The following is a 7175-nucleotide window of genomic DNA, read 5'->3' as shown; positions in this document are numbered from 1 at the left end:
GAATTAAGTATATGTGTATGTATATAAGCAAGCCTACATTCAAAATAAAACAGTACACTTTTGGAGTTCGTTGAATTATAACGTTTTCTCAGCATTGCCGCCGGACAAACAAACGAGTTTGTCTGTACATTTTCTGGCGCCCAACGTGGGGCATACATATAGTGTGTCTTAATTTTTAGTGGCAATCGCTGATAACGGAATAAATATCGGTTCAGCAATTACATTTTTCGCAACCGTGGTTTTTGTCAACTTTTGCTGTTTGGCATAAAACTTAAGTTTTACTGCAGTGATTCACCAACCACCAAATATTTTTCGGCTCAGCATTTTCATCGTTTTGTTATTTCGCAAATCACACATCCATACCTTTTCGCAAAATTTATTTGGTGAATCATGTCGCTGGAAGAAGTCAAGCAGCAGCGCTTACTAACCCGGAAAAACATGTCCCGCATAAGGACAATAGTGGAGACAAGCGAAAGTAAAACTGGAAAAATACTTTCGCCCATTGAACTCAAGTGTCGACTCGGAATTTTAGATTCCTATTTTAAGCAAGGATTGGGCTATCAAACGCAAATCGAGAAGCTCGATCCAGAAGACAATGGTCGGGGTGACCTGGAAGACCTCTACGTCACCATCCGTTCAAACATCCAAATGCAGCTCGGTGAAGATGAACACAACTCAACGTTCCGTGAATCAACAGCAGCAATTCCTGTTTCGCATTCAAAAATACCAGCATTAAAGCTACCCGTATTCTGTGGAAGGTACTCGGAATATAAAAATTTCATCGCATCATTCATGCACGTCATCGGAAATGAGTCATCGCTGTCTAATATTGAGAAGTTCAACCATCTCCTCAATTGTTTACAAGGACAGGCCTTGGAGACTGTGAAGGCGTTCCAAATCACCAGCGAGAACTACTCAAAGGCATTAGACAGATTAAAGTCCCGTTACGACAATAGCACGCTCATCTTCATGGAAACCATCAAGTCGTTATTCGAGCTGCCGTCTGCTGCAAAAGGTGGTGCTTCTCAGTTACAAAGTTTGGTCAACAACGTGTCTGCACTTTATAGTTCCCTGTTGTCAATCGGCTCTGATAAAAACATTTCGCATTTACTGCTCATTCACCTTGTAATGGACAAGGTTGATGAAGAAACGCAAAACAAGTGTAAGGAGTCGTTAGACTTCACATCGCTACCATCTTGGGAACAGTGCGCAAAGGTTCTCGAACGACGCTGTCAGTTTTTAGAGTCAGCATCGGGCTCCCTCTCGTTTGGTGATTCTGGAAAATCCAGCTACAAACAGGAAAACAGGAATAAGCCGCCACGTAAGGGCTATTCGTTTTCATGTACAAATCGCTCTTGCGCATTATGTTCTAATTCAGACCACTTGATTGGCAGTTGCTCTCGCTTCAAGCAAATGGAGATTGCTGACCGCTTCAAAGAGGTTAAAAGGTTAGGTCTGTGCCTAAATTGTTTGTCTAATAAACACCAACTAGCACATTGCTCGTCCGCATTCAGATGTAAACATTGTGCTCGTTCTCATCACAGTCTACTTCATCGTGCTCCTACTTCAAACAAAATGCAGTCAGCATCGCTTTCTACATCATCACTTGAGCAACCAACGCAACCTGTAAGTACTGCAGCTGCGCACACACATCAAGAAAAATCGCCACAAGACCAAGTCATACTAGCAACTGCAGTGGTACTCATCCGAGATGCGTCTGGCTGTTTTCAGTTGGGTAGAGCGCTACTCGACTCCTGCTCCCAAGTAAATTTTATTACCGAGGAGTTTTCCCGAAAATTACGCCTCCCAAGGGAAAGGCACCACGCTGAAATCCAGAGCATTGGGGACTCGGTAACAAACATCAAACACAAGACATCAGCCACTGTCAAATCTCGAATGTGTGACTATGAGACACCATTATCGTTCCATGTTACCTCGCAAATCGCTTATCAACCAGAGGCTGAATTTAATATCACATCTTGGAACTTGCCGGCTAACATTGAACTCGCCGACGAAAATTTCTTCAAGCCAACACGTGTAGACCTACTCATCGGCACAGAAATCTTTTTCGACATCCTGTCTATTGGGCAAATAAAGTTAGCACCTGGGTTACCGTCACTACAGAAGACTTTATTAGGTTGGGTCGTCTCTGGCCGATATCAACGACCTATAGAGAATTCATCATCAATTTGCCTACTGTCGGTTGAGGAATCAGTGGATGCAAATTTGCAACGCCTCTGGAAGCTGGATGAACCATCAAAGGCAGACATGTGGACCACTGAGCAAAGGAATTGTGAACAAAGTTACATGCAAACCGTGCAGAGAAACGTCGAGGGGAGAGTTGTTGTCAAGCTACCGTTTAAAGAGGCCCCTCATTGTCTTGGCCAGTCGTACGCAACTGCACTTCGAAGATTTATTGCTCAGGAGCGGCGTATAACGCGCTGTCCTGACCTTCACCAACGATACATCGCATTTATGGAAGAGTATTCCCGCCTTGGGCATATGAGCATCGTTGAAAATGTGGATTTCGATAATCCACATTACTATGTGCCTCATCATTACGTCCTGAAGCCAACTAGCACAACAACTAAACTCAGGGTAGTATTCGACGCCTCCTGCAAGAGTACAACCCAAAGATCGCTCAACGATATTCTTGCTGTGGGGCCTACTCTGCAGAACGATTTATACATCTTGCTACTACGGTTTCGATTATATCGCTACACACTTACTGCTGACATCGTAAAGATGTATAGACAAATTTTGGTGGATAAAAACGATCGCAAATTCCAATACATCTTATGGAGAAGTACGCCCCACGATGAAATACGCACTTACCAGTTAAACACGGTAACATATGGTACGGCGTCCGCTCCTTATCTCGCTGTACAGAGCCTAAACTACATTGCTGATGCATACGAATCGGAGTATGCGCTCGGTTCCAGTACAATTAAAACTTCATTCTACGTAGATGATCTTTTATGCGGTGCCGATACCCTGGCAGAGCTATCGCGAATCAAATACGAAGTCACGGAGATACTGAGGCGTGGTTGTTTCCCCTTGGCGAAGTGGCATTCAAACCACCATAAATTTCGAGAAGATGACACCATGAAAGATTTAAATATCGACGAAAGTTTTACAACGAGCACTTTAGGTATAAAATGGGATCAAATACGAGATATTTTCTTATTTTCTTTTCAGTCGAAACAACCTGTGAATGGACGTGGAACTAAGAGATCAATCTTATCTATTGCATCAGCGCTTTTCGATCCTTTGGGACTTCTCGCTCACGTTATTATTACTGCAAAGATCATATTACAAGAAATATGGCTTTTGAAGCTGAATTGGGACGAGTCGGTGCCGCAGAACCTACAAACGGCATGGGAACGATTTCTCAAGGACATAGATCATCTGAGTACGCTCTCAGTTCCAAGGTATTCTGGATCAACAAATAACAGCTCTTTACAAATTCATGGGTTTTGTGACTCGTCCATTCGAGCCTATGGCTGTGCTATTTATCTTCGCTCGAAATCAACAGAAGGCAAACCTACTGTCACCCTTTTGACTGCCAAGTCGCGTGTAGCTCCAATTAAGAAGCAATCGTTACCTAAACTCGAGTTGTGTGGCGCCTTGCTGTTGGCACGTCTACTAGCAAAAATAAAACCTCTATTCAACGCCAACACCACTGTATTTCTGTGGACTGATTCACAAATTGTGCTACATTGGCTTGAACTGCACTCAGCTACCCTATCAACATTCGGTAATCGAGTGTCAGAGATTCAAGATCTTACAGCGGATGTAAGTTGGCGGCATGTCCCAACAAAGTGCAACCCGGCTGATATCGTGTCACGAGGCTGTACTGCACTTGAACTAAGCAATTCAATTTGGTTTTCAGGACCATCATTCTTACAACTTGAACCTGAAAACTGGCCCAGCAATCAATGTGGCCAACTCGATATGGAAGAAGTTTCTCGAGAAAAACGTAAGTCAGCTTTTAAAGCAGTCATCGAAGAAAACTACATTTTGAAGGTGCTTGAGAGAAACAGTACATACATTCATTGCTTACGAGTTGTAGCCTGGCTATTTCGTTTTCATCAATTAACAAGCAGGCCGCTTGAAACTCACCTAGACAAAGGAACTCTATCACCTCAAGATTTGAAGCAAGCGCTGTGGTGCATTGTTTGGAATGTGCAACAACAGCACTTCGCTGACGAAATACGGCTGATCAACCAAAACAAAACAATATCTGGGCAACTTAAATTTCTCAACCCGTTTCTGCAGATTCAAGGTGGTTTTCGTCTACTACTAGTTGGTGGGCGTCTTGAGCTAGCAGATTTGGCAGATTTTCAGAAACACCCTATCATATTGCCAGGAAAATGCCACTTCGTGGAGCTCTATATTCGACATTTACACATCACGCATTACCATGCAGGTGCTAAAGCACTGGTGGCATTACTACGTATTCAATTCTGGGTCATAAAATGGCTGTACTACCTGCTTGAAATACATTTCAACGGGCCCGGGATGTTTGGTCACATTATATGCGCCCTTTTTGACCGCATCCTTTGATCCGCCCCTGCACATGATTGGTCATATTATGAGCGCCCTTTTGACCGCATCACTTGATCCGCCCCTGCATTGCATTCCCGCAACCTTGAACATCAGGTGATTAAAGGAGACCAACCTTGAACATTAGGTGATTAAAGGGGACCAAATTAGAATTAGAACCTTTAGAATTAAGTATATGTGTATGTATATAAGCAAGCCTACATTCAAAATAAAACAGTACACTTTTGGAGTTCGTTGAATTATAACGTTTTCTCAGCATTGCCGCCGGACAAACAAACGAGTTTGTCTGTACAGTCATCAAAAAGCAAAGGTGAAATTAAATGGAAACAGCAACTTGATGAAAACATCCACTTTTCTTTGAATACAAATTTATCTTCCTTAGTTAAAATTCGCAAGAAAAAATCATCAAATAAAAATATGGATGCCAGCATGGCCAGTGATGTTGGCGGCAAGTGTTTTGCTTCTCACCGGACACTGCAAAACATTTTGCCTGAAAGTATGCATTATAAATAAATATGAGCCAGACATTGTGCAATAATTATGCAACATTTTTGCAGTGCTATTTTTTGTTCAAAATGGTATGAACCCGTTGAAGTACGTTTTTTCATGCTAGTATTTTACCATATATAAGCAGTAAATTCAATAAAATACGCATTCTTATGTGGCTAGCTGTTTGGATAAGATATGGTAGCGTAAATAAGCGGGCGTGAACAGCTCAAGATACCGATCCCCAGTGATGGTTTCGCTTGGTTTTAACAGTTCATAATAAATAACACCCACTTGGTCACACCAAATATATAGCGTAACCTTCGCAGCGTGAATATTCGGCCGAGGCAGCGACGTAGAAGCATGACCGGGCAGTTCCCATGACTTTGTTTTCTTTGGATTGCTGTAATAAATCCATTTTTCACCATCCGTCACGATGCGATGACGAAAACCCTTTCTTTTTTGCTGCTGGAGCAGCGTTCAACATCCCTTGTTTCTGAATAATTCCCAAAGCATATAATCGCTTGGAAATGGATTGGCGTGTAACTCCTAATACTGAAACCAACTCTTAGCCACAATTTATAGTTTCTTAAAAATTGTAGCACATTGTATTTTAATATAACCTCAGTATTGCCTTGGCTCTGTCTGGTTGCTACATGACCTTCTAGAAACGAGAGCTGGTCAAAACACCAAAGCTTTGCTTCATATACATCGTTTACACCGCTTCCACTTTTCTTGGAGGTTTTTATTAAACGTAGCTCCCTCATATAATATATTGACTACGCAGGTCTTTCAATTTTTTTTTATTGCGTCTTGTGTGACCCCAACTATTTCTGTTTCCATTTTTTTTTTTTTTTGTATTTTCGCAAATGCTATCGCTTTTTTGGCTCGGTACAAACTAGTATTTTCTTGAATATATACTATAAATTTTTCAATGTGTCTCCGATCCCACTTTTATTCCAGTACTTTTACAGTACTTTTTCACACACAAGAAGAAAACGAATGACGCAACTGTCAAGAATTGTTTTGTAGCCAATTTTATGCTACGGCTTTTGTATGATGAAAATCAAAAATTTTAGATTTTTTCGCTTTGCATGACCGTGTCGCAGTCTACATGACATGCAGTAGTGCCTGAGTTGTGAAATTAATTTTGTGTTACAATTTATTGAAACTTACCAATGCTTACCAGCTTTATTTTTCCAAAATAATCCAAAAACTGGACACAACGGAAAAAAGTGTAGCATTTGCGGAAGAAAATTGGCTTGTGTTGCGTTTCAGGCTGTGTCGCACCCACAGGACTCAAATGAAAGTACAGATGAGAGGGAATGACTCTTTGGGTACCTTTAAGTGCAGTAAAGGAGAATGTAAGCACAAATCAGTAGTGTCCAGAGCTACTGGAACTTGGTTTGAGCATGCTAAGATATCGCTGCCACACATTTTTTTATTTAATAAACGCGTATGCTCACCGATGGTCGCAGGAAAATGTTCGTTTTGAGAATTATTTGGAAGGATCCCGCTTATCGACAGCCACCATTTGTGACTGGTATAATTACTGCCGGGAGGCGGTAACTTTATATCAGATTGACGGGTAGGAGTCGGTGGGTAGGATTGGGGTCCAGAAAAAATAGTACAAATTGACCAAAGTAAATTTGGCAAGCGGAAGTATAATAAAGGTAATAAGTTATATTTGTAATAAAGTATGCACTTTTTTAATCAGTATGTTTAAATTTGGGAAGAAGAGTGGAGGGCCACGGGGTCCTTGGCATTATTGAGGATGGTAGTGAGGATTTCCGTTTAGAAGTGTGTCCAGACAATATACGTTCGCCGGTTGTGCTCATACCTTTAATTAGAAAGCACGTCAAAGATGCTCTATAATTCATACGGACTTCTAGCGAGCCTCTGACTGCTTGGCTAATTATGGGTATGAGCACAAGAAAGTAAACCACAGCGACCCCGACAACCCCTTTGTGGTTACTCACACGCAAAGAATTGAGCCCCAATGGCGCTTAGTGAAGAGATATTTGTTTGTTTTACAGTTAAATATTTGTGGAGAAAATCTGTAAATAAAAATCACGAAGACCCATTTGTAAAACTGACTACTTTTGGCTCTTAATTACTTTATT

General features: G+C 41.5%; 1 pseudogene; it reads left to right on the top strand.

Moving 5' to 3' along the window:
- The first annotated feature begins 301 nt into the window (after positions 1–301).
- LOC129248721 (uncharacterized) lies at positions 302–7165 on the top strand (annotated as a pseudogene).
- The last annotated feature ends 10 nt before the right edge of the window (positions 7166–7175 follow it).

The sequence above is a fragment of the Anastrepha obliqua genome, chromosome 5 (assembly GCF_027943255.1).
Source record: "Anastrepha obliqua isolate idAnaObli1 chromosome 5, idAnaObli1_1.0, whole genome shotgun sequence".
Lineage (NCBI taxonomy): Eukaryota > Metazoa > Arthropoda > Insecta > Diptera > Tephritidae > Anastrepha > Anastrepha obliqua.
Note: the sequence above shows the minus strand (reverse complement) of the source record. Positions and strands in the feature narration are given on the sequence as shown.